Source organism: Podarcis bocagei (assembly GCF_964188305.1).
Source record: "Podarcis bocagei genome assembly, contig: HAP1_SCAFFOLD_73, whole genome shotgun sequence".
Lineage (NCBI taxonomy): Eukaryota > Metazoa > Chordata > Lepidosauria > Squamata > Lacertidae > Podarcis > Podarcis bocagei.
In genome coordinates this window covers 221,795-238,520 of record NW_027670327.1, presented here as the reverse complement: position 1 = coordinate 238,520, position 16,726 = coordinate 221,795, and the positions used below count along the sequence as shown (strand labels likewise).

At 56.5% G+C, this 16,726-nt stretch overlaps 1 long non-coding RNA gene across 1 annotated transcript in view; it reads left to right on the top strand.

Annotated features, from left to right (window-relative positions):
- LOC308579501 overlaps positions 1–1,681 on the top strand; it is a 93,326-nt gene extending 91,645 nt beyond the window's left edge. The window contains exon 3 of the long non-coding RNA XR_014004509.1: positions 1,465–1,681. This is a non-coding gene — a long non-coding RNA (uncharacterized lncRNA). The remainder of the gene's footprint in view (positions 1–1,464) is intronic.
- Positions 1,682–16,726: the final 15,045 nt, after the last annotated feature.

Sequence of the window (16,726 nt, the reverse complement as noted above, 5' to 3'; positions counted from 1 at the left end):
GTGAATCAGAGGATTCACAGAAAGGAGCACCAGTGGCCAGGGCAAGGGGGGCACCCCAGGAAGATAGAGCCAGAAGGGACTCAGGGGGGAGCAGCTGGAAATCGGGACCAGCGTCACCGCCAGGAAGCAGGGAAGAGGAAGGGAGCCAGGGGGGAAGCGCTGGCAGCTCACCACAGGAGGGAGGGCATGAGTCAGGAGTGGCCACACCTCCATCGGGGAGCGAAGAAACGGTTAAGAGGAAGGTGGAAGGTTGGGCGCGCGCGCCAAGTTCAAATGCAGAGGAAGGCGGCGCAGTAAGCAGCCCCGAAAGGGAACCAGGTCCTAAAGCCCGGCGCAAGGAGGCAGGAGGGTCCGGGTCAGCGTCAGAAGAATCCCGGAAGGAGGAGGCCCCGGGGGGTAGAGGGACCCAGAGGAGGACAGTCAGGCGGAAAAGGTGGAGCAAGGCTAGGATATTAAGTTGGTGCTCACGGGGCGGAGACTCAGACGGAGCTTCGCCGATCTAGCTACTAGACGTAGAGTTTGCGCGCAGCAGCGTGAGAATGGAAACTGTAATTCAATAAAGACTTTTACTTAATGATCGCTGGCTAGCGTGATCCTCTGTGAGCTAGGATCTTCAAGCAGCTCTGACAGCACGGCTTCTTTCCGGCCAGAGCAAAGAAAAGTGACCATGAGAGTAGAGATAATTTATTAAATTTATCTGCTTTATCTGGTTCAATAATTATAATAATTATAATTATTATTTAATTATTGTCAGGGGTTCAGGAGCAGAGGCACAGGAAAGGGAGGAAGCAGAGAGCGAGGGGGAGGAATCCGAAGGAAATATGAGCGATGACAGCGGCCTCAGATCTCTGAGTCTTTCCAGTGAATCGGAAGATTCACAGAAAGGGGCGCCAGTGGTCAGAGCAAGGGGGGCGCCTAGGGGGACACCCCAGGAATAAGGGACCAGAGGGGACTCAGAGAGCAGCATTAGGAAATTGGGACCAGCTTCCCCACCAGAGCGCAGTAGGGGGGAGGGGTCCCAGGTATCGGGATCTGGCGGCTCGCCGCAAGCGGGAGGGCATGAGTCAGGATTGGCCACACCTCCATCGGGGAGCGAGGAAACGGTCAAGAGGAAGGTTGAAGGCTGGGCGTGCGCGCCAAGTTCAAATACACAGGAAAGCAGCACAGTAAGCAGCCCGGATAGGGAGCCAGGTCCTAAAGACCGCCGCAAGGAGGGAGAAGAGTCCGGGGGGGTCAGCATCAGAAGAGTCCAGGAAGGAAGAGGCCACGGGGGGTAGAGGGACCCAGAGGAGGAAGGAAAGACGGAAGAGGTGGAGCAAGGCTAGAGTATTAAGTTGGTGTACAGGAGGCGGAGACTCAGACGGAGCTTCGCCGGTCTAGCTTCTAAGACGTAGAGCTGCGCGCTGCGGCTTGGAAATTGAAACTGTAACTCAATAAAGACTTTTGTACAGTACTGCCGGCTAGCTTGGTCCTCTGTGAGCTGGGACCTGGAAGCGGCTCTGACAGTAAGCTCTGTCTCCCTTTTGTACCAAAAGCCTCGCAGCGTGAGTGGGCGCAGCGAGGGGTGAAGATTGGTGCTTCGCGAGCTCACGAAAGTCGGACGAGATGAATAGTGAACAGCAGATAGCAGCCCTGCAAAACGCAGTGACACAACTAAACGCCGAGATACTCGCATCCAGGAAGAGGGAGGAGGAAGCGGCTGCCGCCTACAAGGATCTCCAGGTCAGGTTGGAAGTGCTTACAAAGCAGGGGCAACCGGGACCCAAATCGGAGGGAATTGGGCTGGAGAGAAGAGGAGGCAGCCTTGTATCTCATTTCGATGGGAATTTACAGCAGTACCCCAACTTCCGAGCAGATGTGCAGTTTGCGCTGCAACTGCTGGACAAAGACTTTAGAGATGAGCAAGAGAAGGTGGGGTTTATTTTATCCCATTTGCATGGAGACGCTAAAGCGTGGAGAGATCAGGATCCGGCGCTCCGAAGTGCGGATGCCTTCATTAAAGCGATGGATTCGTGTTTTTTATCAAATATAGACATTGATATCGCCAGAAAAGAGATACATGGGCTGAAACAAGGGAGGGCCAGTGTGAGGCAGTATCATTCCCACTTTTTTGCACTGGTCAGTGCCCTGGAATGGGACAAAGATTCAGCTCCAGTCAGAGACCTTTTCTGGGAAGGGTTGAACAGTGCGGTAAAAGACGAAATTGCGCGGGGGGAGAGACCCCGGAGCACTCAGGAGATCGTTCAGAGGGCGCTGACGATTGGGGTGCGTCTAGAAGAACGTCCATGGAGCAGAGACGAAGGGCGTGGAGGACGCGAGTCGGCAAGAGCGCCTTCCTTCTTTCCCAGGGATGCAGCGCGTGCGCACTCCACGCCTCCGCCAGGAGGAGGAGGGGAACCTATGGAGGTTGGAGGCGCCAGGGCTCAGTCAGCAACCAGAGCCCTAGCACCGGGAGCAGTCAAAGCGAAGCCTCCTAGAGGGAACAGGAAGTGCTACCTCTGTGACAGTCCTCAGCACATGGCGAAAGAGTGTCCCCAGAGGCTCCACAAGCACACTGCAGCCTCCGCGACGGTAACAGAAGCAACTCAGCAGAGAGAACCACAGCAGGGAAACGACGGAGTCTGGCTGGAAACAGAGGCACTGGGGCCCAGCCAGACGAGTCAGTGAAGCAGTCCCCAGAGATTTTGCAGCCCACAGACCCCCTCCCGCCCAAACCAGTAGTGCAGCTCACCGCATCGCTCCAGCTACCCAATGGACTTACAATGGAAGTGCCAATTACCATTGACTCTGGTAGCAACGCGGACTTTATAGGACAGGATTTCATCGAGCAGCACAATATAACGCTACTGCCAGCCACGCTGCCCCTGAAGGTTGTCACGGTGGATGGCAGGGAATTGCTAGGGGGGCAGGTGGTGAAGCAAACGCCACCGATGGTGATGCAAATTGGAAATCACAGGGAAGTCATCAGCTTTAATGTCACCCAACTGTCGGACACGCCTGTAGTATTGGGCATGAGTTGGCTGGACAGGCACAGTCCAACGTTGGCTTGGTACCAGCGGCAACTAACTTTCGGCTCCTCTTACTGTGCAGAACACTGCATCCTGCCCAGACCGGAGGGGGAAGAAGAGGACACACAGCTGCAATTAGGCACGCTGCAAGCAGTGCCCCACAAGTACGCAGAATTTTTGGAGGTTTTCTGCGAGAAGGAGGCGGACAAGCTGCCTCCCCACAGGCCCTATGACTGCAAGATTGACCTCCTGCCAGGGGCGACGCTGCCGACAGGGAAACTGTATTCCATGTCTGAAGATGAGCTGCAGGAACTCAGGGAGTTCATAGATCATAATTTGGAGCGCGGGTTCATCCGGGAGTCCAAGGCAGTGGGGGGCAGTCCTGTATTCTTTGTGAGGAAGAAGGACACGCCCCAAAAAAGACTTGTGGTGGACTATAGGATTTTGAACTCGAAAACCAAGCCCACGGCTTTCCCCATGCCCAAGATCGACGACCTCCTCGCGACGGTGCGCAAAGGACGCGTGTTCACCAAGTTGGATCTGCGAGGGGCGTACAACCTTATTCGCATACGGGAGGGCGACAAGTGGAAGACGGCCATGTTCACGCCCCTGGGCACCTACGAATACAGAGTTATGCCGCTTGGATTACAAAATGGCTCCCACTGTTTTCAAGCTTTCATGCATCACGTGTTAGCGGGGCTCCTCTACAAGAAGTGTGTCTGCTTCCTGGACGACATCCTGATATTTTCAGAATCACAGGAGGTTCACGACAGAGACGTCAAGGAAGTTCTGCAAAGGCTACATGAGCATAGACTGTACGCCAAGCTGGAGAAGTGCCAGTTCGACATGACGGAGGTGGATTTCCTGGGCTACAAGTTGTCGGACAAGGGGCTAGCCATGGACAGCGCCAAGGTTCGTGCAGTGTTGGACTGGAAGAGCCCGCGCAGCCGGAAGGAGGTCCAGCGGTTTGTCGGCTTTGCTAACTTCTATCGCAAGTTCATCAAGGGGTTCGCGATGCAGACAGCGGCCATTACCGACACGCTCAGCTCCAAGAAGAAGAAGTTCATCTGGACGGAGCAGGCGGAGCAGTCCTTTCGGAAACTCAAGCGCCTCTTCTCGTCCGAAGAGCAGCTACTGCATGTAAATCCCGGCAAACCGATGAGGGTTGAAACAGACGCCTCAGACAGGGCCGTGGGAGCAGTCCTGTTGCAGCAAGACCCGCATGGGGATTGGAGGCCGTGCGCCTTCTACTCCAGGAAGCTCAGCAAGTCGGAGCAGAACTACACCATCTGGGACAGGGAGTTGCTTGCCATTCATGCAGCATTCAAGGCGTGGAGGCACTTCCTGATCAGAGCCAAACACACAGTGCAGGTCCGCACGGACCATAAGAATCTGGAGTACTGGCGCACGGCGAGGTTCCTGAACCAGAGACACATACGTTGGGCGGAGTTCTTTGAGGAACTTCGACTTCAGGATAGAGTACGTCCCAGGTGACAACAACGTCATGGCGGATGCACTGTCCAGGAAGCCGCAATACCTCGAGGAGGCGACGCCAGCGGCGGCCAAGCACATTTTCGCACCAGAAGCATGGGTGTGCGCTTCGACAACCGTAGACCTGGATGCTGTACGTCGCGCGCTGCAGGAAGACTCCTTCGCACGAGCGAAGATGGAGGAGGTGAACAGGGGCACGGCGAAGGGCGACGAGTTCCAGATACACGAAGGGTTGCTCATCCGCAAAGGGGCCCTCTACGTGCCGGGAGACGAACTCCGCGCTAAGGTACTGCAGCAGTTGCACGACGCACCCACCGCCGGGCACTTTGGCACTGAGAAGACGACAGAATTAGTCGCCAGAGACTTCTGGTGGCCCAAGATGCGGGGAGAAGTCGCAGATTACGTCGCGAGGTGCGACACCTGCCAGAGGGCTAAGGCAGTGCATAAACCGCCGGCGGGACTGCTGGAACCGCTGCAAACTCCGCTCGAACCGTGGGAGAGGGTGGCCCTGGACTTTGTCACGGATCTGCCCAGCTCGAGGGGCAAGACAGCAGTGCTAGTGGTGGTGGACATGTTCACCAAAATGGCACATTTCATTCCGTGTGCGAAAGTGGCCACGGCGGAACAGACCGCCAAACTGTTCATAGATCACGTGTTCAAGGTTCACGGTCTGCCACGGTCTATACTGTCCGACCGGGGGCGACAGTTCATCTCGAACTTCTGGCAGAAGCTGATGGGCATCCTGAATGTCAAGATCAACTGTCAGGGGTTCAGGAGCAGAGACGCAGAGAAGGGAGGAGACAGAGAGCGAGGGGGAGGAATACGAAGGAAAGATGAGTGGGGATGACGAACCGAGATCGCCGAGCTTATCCAGTGAGTCCGAGGATTCCCAGAAGGGAGCGCCAGCGGTCAGAGCAAGGGGGGAAAACAGGGGGACACCCCAGGAAGAAGGGTCCAGAGAGGGATCAGAGAGCAGCAGTTGGAGATCGGGACCCACGTACCCAGCCGGGAGCAGCGGGGAGGAAGGGGACCAGATATCGGGTTCCGGAGGCTTTCAGAAGGAGGGAGGGCATGAGTCAGGAGTAGTCACGCCCACCTCGGGGAGCGACGAAACGATCAAGAGGAAGGTGGAGAGTTGGGCGCGCGCGCCAAGTTCAAATGTAGCGGAAGCTGGCGCAGTAAGCAGCCCAGAGAGTGAGCCAGGTCCCAAAGCCCGCCGCAAGGAGGCGGAAGGGTCAGGGGGGTCCGCGTCAGAAGAGAGTAGGAAAGAAGAGACCCCGGGGGGCAGAAGGACCCAGAGACGGAGGGAAAGGCGCAGGAGGTGGAGCAAGGCTAGGGTATTAAGCTGGTGTGCTAGAGGCGGAGACTCAGACGGGTCTTCGCCGGTCTGACCTAGAAGAAGTAGGGCTGCACACTGCAGTTTGGAAATGGAACCTGTAATCCAATAAAGACTCTTTTAACCTGAACGCTGGCTAGCGTGGTCCTATGTGAGCTGGGACTGAGTGGCAGCCCTGACAGTAAGACCCGTCTCTTTAAAGCTTCGGACACCTGATACCTCGCAGCGGAGGCAGAAGCAGCGAGAGGAGGAAATTGGTGTTTGGGAGCGAGCTCACAACGGTTGGCAGAGATGACGGAAGCAGAGAAAATTTCAGCGCTGCAACAGGCAGTGACCCAATTGAACGCGGAGGTACAGGCATCCAAGAAAAGGGAGGAGGATGCGGCAGCCGCCTACAGAGATCTCCACGCCAGGTTTGAAGCATTGGTTAAGCATGGGCAGCCAGGACCCAGACCGGAGGGGGTTGGGTTGGCACGGAGAGCAGGAGGGCTTGTGGCTCACTTCGATGGGAATTTACAACAGTACCCCAATTTTCAAGCAGACGTAATGTGCGCACTGCAACTGCTGGCGAAAGACTTTAGGGATGAGGAAGAGAAAGTGGGGTTTATACTATCCCATTTGCAGGGGGATGCGAAAGCGTGGCTACGCAATTTGTGGAGGGATAAAGATCCGGCGCTTCAGAATGCAGATGCCTTTATCAAAGCGATGGATGCGTGCCTTTTATCTACCATTGACGTGGATCTTGCCCGACGGGAGATTCATGGACTGAAACAAGGGAGGGCGAGCGTACGCCAGTATCACGCCCGCTTTTTTGCGCTGGTCAGTGCCTTAGAATGGGACCGGGATTCGCCCCCAGTCAGAGACCTCTTCTGGGAAGGTTTGAGCAGTGCTGTTAAAGACGAAATTGCGAGGGGGGAGAGGCCCCGGAGCACGCAGGAGGTGGTCCAAAGGGCGCTGACTGTGGGGGTGAGGCTGGAAGAACGTCCATGGTGCAGAGACGAAGGACGTGGAGGGCGCGAAGCAGCGAGAAGTTTCTCTTTCGTTCCCAGGGAAGCTGCGCGTGCGCAATCCACACCTCCGCCAGGAGGGGGAGTGGAACCTATGGAGGTGGGAGGCGCCAGGGCTCAGTCAGCTACCAGAGCCCCTGCACCGGCGGCAGTCAAGACTAAACCTCCTAGAGGGACCAGGAAGTGTTATATATGCGACAGCTCTCAACACTTGGCGAAAGAGTGTCCCCAGAGGAGCTCCAAGCACACTGCAGCCTCCGCAATGGTGAAAGCGGCCACGCAACACAGCGAACAACAGCAGGGAAACGACGATGTCTGGCTGGAGACAGAGGCACTGGGGCCCAGCCAGACGCATCACTGAAGCAGTCCCCAGCAATCTTGCAACCCACGGACCCCCTCCCACCCAAACCAGTAGTGCAACTCACAGCATCTCTCCAGCTGCCCGATGGCGTCACTATCGAAGTGCCGCTTTCTGTGGATTCTGGAAGCAACGCAGACTTTATAGCACAGGATTTTGTGGAGCAGCACGCTATACAGCTATTACCGGCCACTCTGCCCCTGCAAGTCGTCACAGTGGATGGTAGAGAGTTGCTGGGGGGGCAGGTGGTGAAGCAAACGCCGCCAATGGTGATGCGCCTTGGCAACCACAGGGAAGTCATCAGTTTTAACGTCACCCGCCTGTCGGACACACCCATTGTGTTGGGCATGAGTTGGCTGGACAGGCACAGTCCGACACTGGCTTGGTACCAGCGACAGCTGATCTTCGGCTCCTCTTACTGCGCAGAACACTGCATCCTGCCCGAACAGGAGGGAGAGGAGGAGGAATCACAACTGCAGTTGGGAACGTTGCAAGCAGTCCCCCACAAATACGCAGACTTTCTGGAGGTCTTCTGCGAGAAGGAGGCAGACAAGTTACCACCGCACAGGCAATATGACTGCAAGATTGACCTCCTACCAGGGGCGACGCTACCGAAGGGGAAGCTGTATTCCATGTCGGAGGATGAACTACAGGAACTCAAACAGTTCATAGATCACAATTTGGAGCGCGGTTTCATCCGGGAGTCCAGGGCAGTAGGGGGCAGTCCTGTTTTCTTTGTGAAGAAGAAGGACACGCCCCAAAAAAGGCTGGTGGTGGATTTTCGCCTCTTGAACAAGATGACCAAGCCCTCTGATTTCCCCATGCCCAGGATTGACGACCTACTGGCGACGGTGCGCAAGGGACGCGTGTTTACCAAGTTGGACCTGCGAGGGGCGTACAATCTCATCCGCATGAGGGAGGGCGATGAGTGGAAGACAGCCATGTTCACGCCTCTGGGAACCTACGAGTACAGAGTGATGCCGTTTGGATTGCAAAACGGTTCTCACTGTTTTCAAGCTTTCATGCATCATGTGTTGGCGGGACTCCTCTACAAGAAGTGCGTCTGCTTTCTGGATGACATCCTGATATTCTCCGAGTCGCAGCAAGCGCATGACCAGGATGTTCGGGAGGTGCTGGAGAGGTTGCAGCAGCATAGACTGTACGCCAAACTGGAGAAGTGCCAGTTCGACACGACGGAGGTGGATTTCTTGGGTTACAAGTTGTCGGACAAGGGGCTAGCCATGGACAGCGCCAAGGTTCGAGCGGTGTTGGATTGGAAGAGCCCGCGCAACCGGAAGGAGGTCCAGCGGTTTGTCGGCTTCGCCAACTTCTATCGCAAGTTTATCAAAGGGTTCGCGATGCAGACGGCGGCTATTACGGACACGCTAAGCTCCAAGAAAAAGAAATTCATCTGGACGGAGCAGGCGGAGCAGTCCTTTCAGTCACTCAAGCGTCTCTTCGCGTCGGAAGAGCAACTGCTGCATATCGACCCCAGCAGACCGATGCGGGTAGAGACAGACGCGTCCGATAGAGCAGTGGGAGCTGTCCTGCTGCAGAGGGACCCACAGGGGGTCTGGAGGCCGGGAGCGTTCTACTCCAGAAAGCTCACCAAGTCGGAGCAGAACTACACCATCTGGGACAGGGAGTTGCTTGCCATTCATGCAGCCTTCAAGGCGTGGAGACACTTCCTGATCGGCGCCAAGCACACGGTGCAGGTCTGCACGGACCACAAGAATCTGGAACACTGGCGCACGGCGAAGTTCCTGAACCAGAGGCAGATACGTTGGGCGGAGTTCTTTGCTGACTTCGATTTCCGAATAGAGTACGTCCCAGGCGACACCAACATCATGGCGGATGCACTGTCCCGAAAACCGCAATACCTCGAAGAGGCGACGCCAGCGGCAGCCATGCACATCTTTGCGCCAACAGCGTGGGCGTGCGCTTCAGCCACAGTAGACCTGGATGCGGTGCGGCGGGCGTTGCAGGACGACTCATTCGCGCAGGCGAAGATGGCCGAGGTGCACAAGGGCACAGCGAAGAGCGACGAGTTCCAGATACGGGACGGCTTGCTCTTACGTAAAGGGGCCATCTACGTGCCGGGAGATGAACTTCGCGCCAAGGTACTGCAGCAGTTGCACGACGCACCCACGGCCGGGCACTTTGGCATGGAAAAAACGGTGGAATTAGTCGCAAGGGACTTTTGGTGGCCCAGACTGAGAGGGGAAGTCGCGGACTACGTCGCGAGGTGCGACACCTGCCAGAGGGCCAAACCGGTGCACAAGCCACCGGCGGGACTGCTGGAACCGCTGCAAACGCCGTTTGAACCGTGGGAGAGGGTGGCCCTGGACTTTGTCACGGATCTCCCCAGCTCGAGAGGCAAGACAGCTGTACTAGTGGTGGTGGACTTGTTCACCAAGATGGCACACTTCATACCGTGTGCGAAGGTGGCCACGGCAGAACAAACAGCCAAACTGTTCATAGATCACGTGTTCAAAGTGCACGGGCTGCCGCGGTCTATACTGTCCGACCGCGGTCGCCAGTTCATCTCGAATTTCTGGCAGAAGCTGATGGGCTTCCTGAACGTCAAGATCAACCTGACATCAGCGAGACACCCGCAGACCAACGGGCAAGCGGAGAGGGTCAATGCCATCATGCAGCAGTACCTGAGATGTTATGCCAATCAACAGCCTGCGACGTGGGTGGATTACCTGCCGCTCGCCGAGTTCGCCTACAACAACACGAAGCACGTGTCCACAGGGGTGACGCCGTTCTTCGCCAACAATGGGAGGAATCCCAGAACCTTCCCGGGACTGGACAGAGTGGGGGAAGGGGAACCGCAGACGGCGGACGCTTTCACGTCTGAGTTGCAGGAGGTCCACGATCAACTCCGACGGCAGCTGGAGCTAGCGAAGCACGCTTACAAGGTGCAAGCGGACAAGCACAGGCGGGTTGGCGAAGAGATCCGAGTGGGAGACTGGGTCTGGTTGGCAGCCCACGCAGTGCCGACCAGATCGTTAGCCAAAAAGAAGTTGGGGCACAAGCAACTCGGTCCATACCAAGTCGAAGCGCAGATGAACCCAGTAGCTTTCAGGCTGGTGCTACCGGAGGGTTCCAGGATGCATCCGGTGTTCCACAGGTCGGTGCTCACTCCCTACAGGACACCTCACAGGTTCCAGGAACCAGGAACAGCACCGAGTCCGTCTCAGGAGCGGACGGAGGCGGGGAGATTGCCACAGCAGGACCCCATCAACGAAGTCACGGAGATTTTGGACTCCAGATGGGGGGAAGACGGAGTGGAATACCTCCTAGCCAGAGAGGGCACCCGGGCCAGTGCTAATAGCTGGGTGCCAGACTACGCTTTGGAGGAACCCCTGCTCAAGGACGAGTTTCATGCCCTTTTCCCACACAGACCCATGCCAGCAGGCTTCTTCGACGACTGGCTGTTCACACCCACACTTTCCTCCAGCACGTTCCATGGCTTCGACTCGGACGGGGAGCCCGCACAGCGCACACGTTCCCCAGAGGGGTCACCGGAGGGTTCGGCGTCCGACACCTCGTATTGGTGGGACGATCGGCCAGAGGAGCAGTGGCGCCGGAGGTGGCTGGAGATGCCAGGTCAAGCGACCGACGCAGAGACTGACATGGACGTGTGCGGGGAGGATCTCGGTTTCGAGCACGGCGGCACTGAAATGGAGGCGGAGCAGCTCAACGTTGACGAACGCGAGGAGGAAGACTCGGAGATCTTCAGTTGGCGGCCAGCGACGAGGAGCGAACTGTATCCGGCATTCACTCCTGTGATGATGGAGCACCCAGCAACCACCCTTGAAAGCGGGGAGGGGGGAAGGCGGGGCTTCGAGGGGGGGATGGATGTCAGGGGTTCAGGAGCAGAGACGCAGAGAAGGGAGGAGACAGAGAGCGAGGGGGAGGAATACGAAGGAAAGATGAGTGGGGATGACGAACCGAGATCGCCGAGCTTATCCAGTGAGTCCGAGGATTCCCAGAAGGGAGCGCCAGCGGTCAGAGCAAGGGGGGAAAACAGGGGGACACCCCAGGAAGAAGGGTCCAGAGAGGGATCAGAGAGCAGCAGTTGGAGATCGGGACCCACGTACCCAGCCGGGAGCAGCGGGGAGGAAGGGGACCAGATATCGGGTTCCGGAGGCTTTCAGAAGGAGGGAGGGCATGAGTCAGGAGTAGTCACGCCCACCTCGGGGAGCGACGAAACGATCAAGAGGAAGGTGGAGAGTTGGGCGCGCGCGCCAAGTTCAAATGTAGCGGAAGCTGGCGCAGTAAGCAGCCCAGAGAGTGAGCCAGGTCCCAAAGCCCGCCGCAAGGAGGCGGAAGGGTCAGGGGGGTCCGCGTCAGAAGAGAGTAGGAAAGAAGAGACCCCGGGGGGCAGAAGGACCCAGAGACGGAGGGAAAGGCGCAGGAGGTGGAGCAAGGCTAGGGTATTAAGCTGGTGTGCTAGAGGCGGAGACTCAGACGGGTCTTCGCCGGTCTGACCTAGAAGAAGTAGGGCTGCACATTGCAGTTTGGAAATGGAACCTGTAATCCAATAAAGACTCTTTTAACCTGAACGCTGGCTAGCGTGGTCCTATGTGAGCTGGGACTGAGTGGCAGCCCTGACATCAACCTAGCGTCGGCGAGACACCCGCAGACCAACGGACAAGCGGAGCGGGTCAATGCCATCATGCAGCAGTACCTGAGATGTTACGCAAATCAGCAGCCTGCAACGTGGGTGGACTACCTGCCACTCGCCGAGTTCGCCTACAACAACACGAAGCACGTGTCCACGGGGGTGACGCCGTTCTTCGCCAACAATGGGAGGCATTCCAGAACCTTCCCGGGACTACAGAGAGTGGGGGAGGGGGAGCCACAGGCAGTGGACGTCTTCGCGTCAGAGTTGCAGGAGGTCCACGAACAGCTTCGAAGGCAGTTAGAGCTAGCTAAGCACGCATACAAACTGCAGGCTGACAGACACAGGAGGGTTGGGGAAGAAATACAGGTGGGAGACTGGGTTTGGTTGGCAGCCCAGGCAGTGCCGGCCAGATCGTTAGCGAAAAAGAAGCTCGGACATAAGCAGCTAGGGCCCTACCAAGTCGAGGCACAGATCAATCCGGTGGCTTTCCGGCTGACGCTTCCGGAGGGATCCAGGATGCATCCGGTTTTCCATAGGTCAGTACTCACTCCCTACAAGGCACCTCACAGATTTCAGGAGCCAGGGACGGCACCGAGTCCGCTCAGGGAAAGGACCACGCAGGGGGGGTCGCCAGAGGGGGAGCCCATCAACGAGGTCACAGAGATTTTAGACTCAAGATGGGGGGAAGAGGGAGTAGAATACCTTCTCGCCAGAGAGGGCACCTCAGCCAGTGCCAACAGCTGGGTGCCGGGCTACGCTTTGGAGGAACCTCTGCTCAAAGACGAGTTTCATGCCCTCTTCCCACACAGGCCCATGCCAGCCGAGTTTTTCGACGACTGGCTTTTCACACCCATGCTTTCAGCCAGCACGTTCCAGGGGTTCGACTCGGACGAGGAACCGGCACTGGACACACGTTCCCCGGAGGGGTCACCCTCGGGATCTGCCTCAGAACCCTCGTATTGGTGGGATGATCGACCAGAGGAGCAGTGGCGCAGGAAATGGCTGGAGGGTCCCGGGCGAGCAACGTACCCAGAAGAGACCGAGGGAGAGACGGACATGGACGTGTTCAGGGAGGACCTTGGGTTCGAGCACGGCGGCACAGAGATGGAAGCAGAGGAGATCGACGTCGGCGAGGGCAAGGAGGAAGAGCAGGACTTATCCAGTTGGATGTACGCCACGGGAAACGAACTGTATCCGGCACTCACCCCCATAACAACGAAGCACCCAGCACCCACACCTGAAGGAGGGGAGGGGGAAAGGGGGGCTTCGAGGGGGGATGGATGTCAGGGGTTCAGGAGCAGAGGCACAGGAAAGGGAGGAAACAGAGAGCGAGGGGGAGGAATCCGAAGGAAATATGAGCGATGACAGCGGCCCCAGATCTCTGAGTCTTTCCAGTGAATCGGAAGATTCACAGAAAGGGGCGCCAGTGGTCAGAGCAAGGGGGGCGCCTAGGGGGACACCCCAGGAAGAAGGGACCAGAGGGGACTCAGAGAGCAGCAGTTGGAAATCGGGACCAGCTTCCCCACCAGAGCGCAGTAGGGGGGAGGGGTCCCAGGTATCGGGATCTGGCGGCTCGCCGCAAGCGGGAGGGCATGAGTCAGGATTGGCCACACCTCCATCGGGGAGCGAGGAAACGGTCAAGAGGAAGGTTGAAGGCTGGGCGTGCGCGCCAAGTTCAAATACACAGGAAGGCGGCACAGTAAGCAGCCCGGATAGGGAGCCAGGTCCTAAAGCCCGCTGCAAGGAGGGAGAAGAGTCCGGGGGGTCAGCGTCAGAATAGTCCAGGAAGGAAGAGGCCACGGGGGGTAGAGGGACCCAGAGGAGGAAGGAAAGACGGAAGAGGTGGAGCAAGGCTAGAGTATTAAGTTGGTGTACAGGAGGCGGAGACTCAGACGGAGCTTCGCCGGTCTAGCTTCTAAGACGTAGAGCTGCGCGCTGCGGCTTGGAAATTGAAACTGTAACTTAATAAAGACTTTTGTACAGTACTGCCGGCTAGCGTGGTCCTCTGTGAGCTGGGACCTGGAAGCGGCTCTGACAATTATTGTCAGAGCTGCTCGAAGATCCTAGCTCACAGAGGATCACGCTAGCCAGCGATCATTAAGTAAAAGTCTTTATTGAGTTACAGTTTCCATTTTCAAGCTGCTGCGTGCAACTCTACGTCTAGTAGCTAGATCGGCGAAGCTCCGTCTGATTCTCCGCCCCTTGTGCACCAACTTAATATCCTAGCCCTGCTCCACCTTTTCCGCCTGACTGTTCTCCTCTGGGTCCCTCTGCCCCCCGGGGTTTCTTCCTTCCGGGATTCTTCTGACGCTGACCCGGACCCTTCTGCCTCCTTGCGCCGGGCTTTAGGACCTGGCTCCCTTTCCGGGCTGCTTACTGCGCCGCCTTCCTCTGCATTTGAACTTGGCGCGCGCGCCCAACCTTCCACTTTCCGCTTAACCGTTTCTTCGCTCCCCGATGGAGGTGTGGCCACTCCTGACTCATGCCCTCCCTCCTGTGGTGAGCTGCCAGCGCTTGCCCCCTGGCTCCCTTCCTCCTCCCTGCTCCCTGGCGGTGACGCTGGTCCCGATTTCCAACTGCTCTCCTCTGAGTCCCCTCTGGCTCTATCTTCCTGGGGTGCCCCCCTAAACTCCCCCCTTGCCCTGGCCACTGGTGCTCCTTTCTGTGAATCCTCTGATTCACTGGAAAGACTCGGAGATCTCGGGTCGTCGTCATCACTCATCTTTTCTTCTGCCTCCTCCCCTTCGCTCTCTGTTTCCTCCCTTGCCCTTGCCTCTGCTCCTAAACCCCTGACAATTATATATTCTAATTTTAATAATTACAATTACAATAAGAAAAGTAATCAAAATTACAATAAGAAAAATTGCAATCATTATTATAATTATAATCACGATAGCAATTTTTCTTTCTAAACACACAGACACAGGTAGAAGCCCAGAATGGTGGAGCTAGAAGGGACCCTGGTGGTCATCCAGTCCAATCCCCTGCAATGCACACACAGGACATACTAATGGATTCTTTCTGCCCCCAGGGAGCAGAGCCCCCACCCTGCCTTGCGGGGTGCCGTCACTTTGCATTTGTAGGACCGGGTCTGGATTGCGGAGCTGCCCGTTGGTGGGAGAATGAACACCGAAAGAGCAATCCAAGCTTATTTGTCCTCTTTCTATTAACTAAAACACCTGTGCTTGATTTGGGCTGATAACATTTCGCTCTGTGATTTTTGGTTGAATGTGCATTCTAACCCCAAAAACAGCTATTTGAAATAAACCCAATCAGAGCGTTTTCATCTTCTTTCTACGTAGATGGAACGCAAAACACCTTATTGCTTTGTTTGGGGGTGATTCTGGTGCTCACCCAAAAAACACCATGTAAATTCCAACTATGATTCTATGAATTGAAATAAGCCCAATCGAAACTTATTCCTTTTCTTTCTACACATATGGATGCGGAAATATGGCGTTTTGTTATTTTGGTCTCATTACATACACTTTGCGATTTCTGGGTAAAAGTGCATTAATACCTGTCAGGGGTTCAGAAGCAGAGACGCAGAGAAGGGAGGAGACAGAGAGCGAGGGGGAGGAATACGAAGGAAAGATGAGTGGGGATGACGAACCGAGATCGCCGAGCTTATCCAGTGAGTCCGAGGATTCCCAGAAGGGAGCGCCAGCAGTCAGAGCAAGGGGGGAAAGCAGGGGACCACCCCAGGAAGAAGGGTCCAGAGAGGAATCAGAGAGCAGCAGTTGGAGATCGGGACCCACGTACCCAGACGGGAACAGCGGGGAGAAAGGGGACCAGATATCGGGTTCCGGAGGCTTTCAGAAGGAGGGAGGGCATGAGTCAGGAGTAGTCACGCCCACCTCGGGGAGCGACGAAACGATCAAGAGGAAGGTTGAGAGTTGGGCGCGCGCGCCAAGTTCAAATGTAGCGGAAGCTGGCGCAGTAAGCAGCCCAGAGAGTGAACCAGGTCCCAAAGCCCGCCGCAAGGAGGCGGAAGGGTCAGGGGGGTCCGCGTCAGAAGAGAGTAGGAAAAAGGAGACCCGGGGGGCAGAAGGACCCAGAGACGGAGGGAAAGGCGCAGGAGGTGGAGCAAGGCTAGGGTATTAAGCTGGTGTGCTAGAGGCGGAGACTCAGACGGGTCTTCGCCGGTCTGACCTAGAAGAAGTAGGGCTGCATATTGCAGTTTGGAAATGGAAGCTGTAACCCAATAAAGACTCTTTTAACCTGAACGCTGGCTAACGTGGTCCTATGTGAGCTGGGACTGAGTGGCAGCCCTGACAGTAAGACCCGTCTCTTTTAAGCTTCGGACACCTGATACCTCGCAGCGGAGGCAGAAGCAGCGAGAGGAGGAAATTGGTGTTTGGGAGCGAGCTCACAACGGTTGGCAGAGATGACGGAAGCAGAGAAAATTTCAGCGCTGCAACAGGCAGTGACCCAATTGAACGCGGAGGTACAGGCATCCAAGAAAAGGGAGGAGGATGCGGCAGCCGCCTACAGAGATCTCCACGCCAGGTTTGAAGCATTGGTTAAGCATGGGCAGCCAGGACCCAGACCGGAGGGGGTTGGGTTGGCACGGAGAGCAGGAGGGCTTGTGGCTCACTTCGATGGGAATTTACAACAGTACCCCAATTTTCAAGCAGACGTAATGTGCGCACTGCAACTGCTGGCGAAAGACTTTAGGGATGAGGAAGAGAAAGTGGGGTTTATACTATCCCATTTGCATGGGGATGCGAAAGCGTGGCTACGCAATTTGTGGAGGGATAAAGATCCGGCGCTTCAGAATGCAGATGCCTTTATCAGAGCGATGGATGCGTGCTTTTTATCTACCATTGACGTGGATCTTGCCCGACGGGAGATTCATGGACTGAAACAAGGGAGGGCGAGCGTACGCCA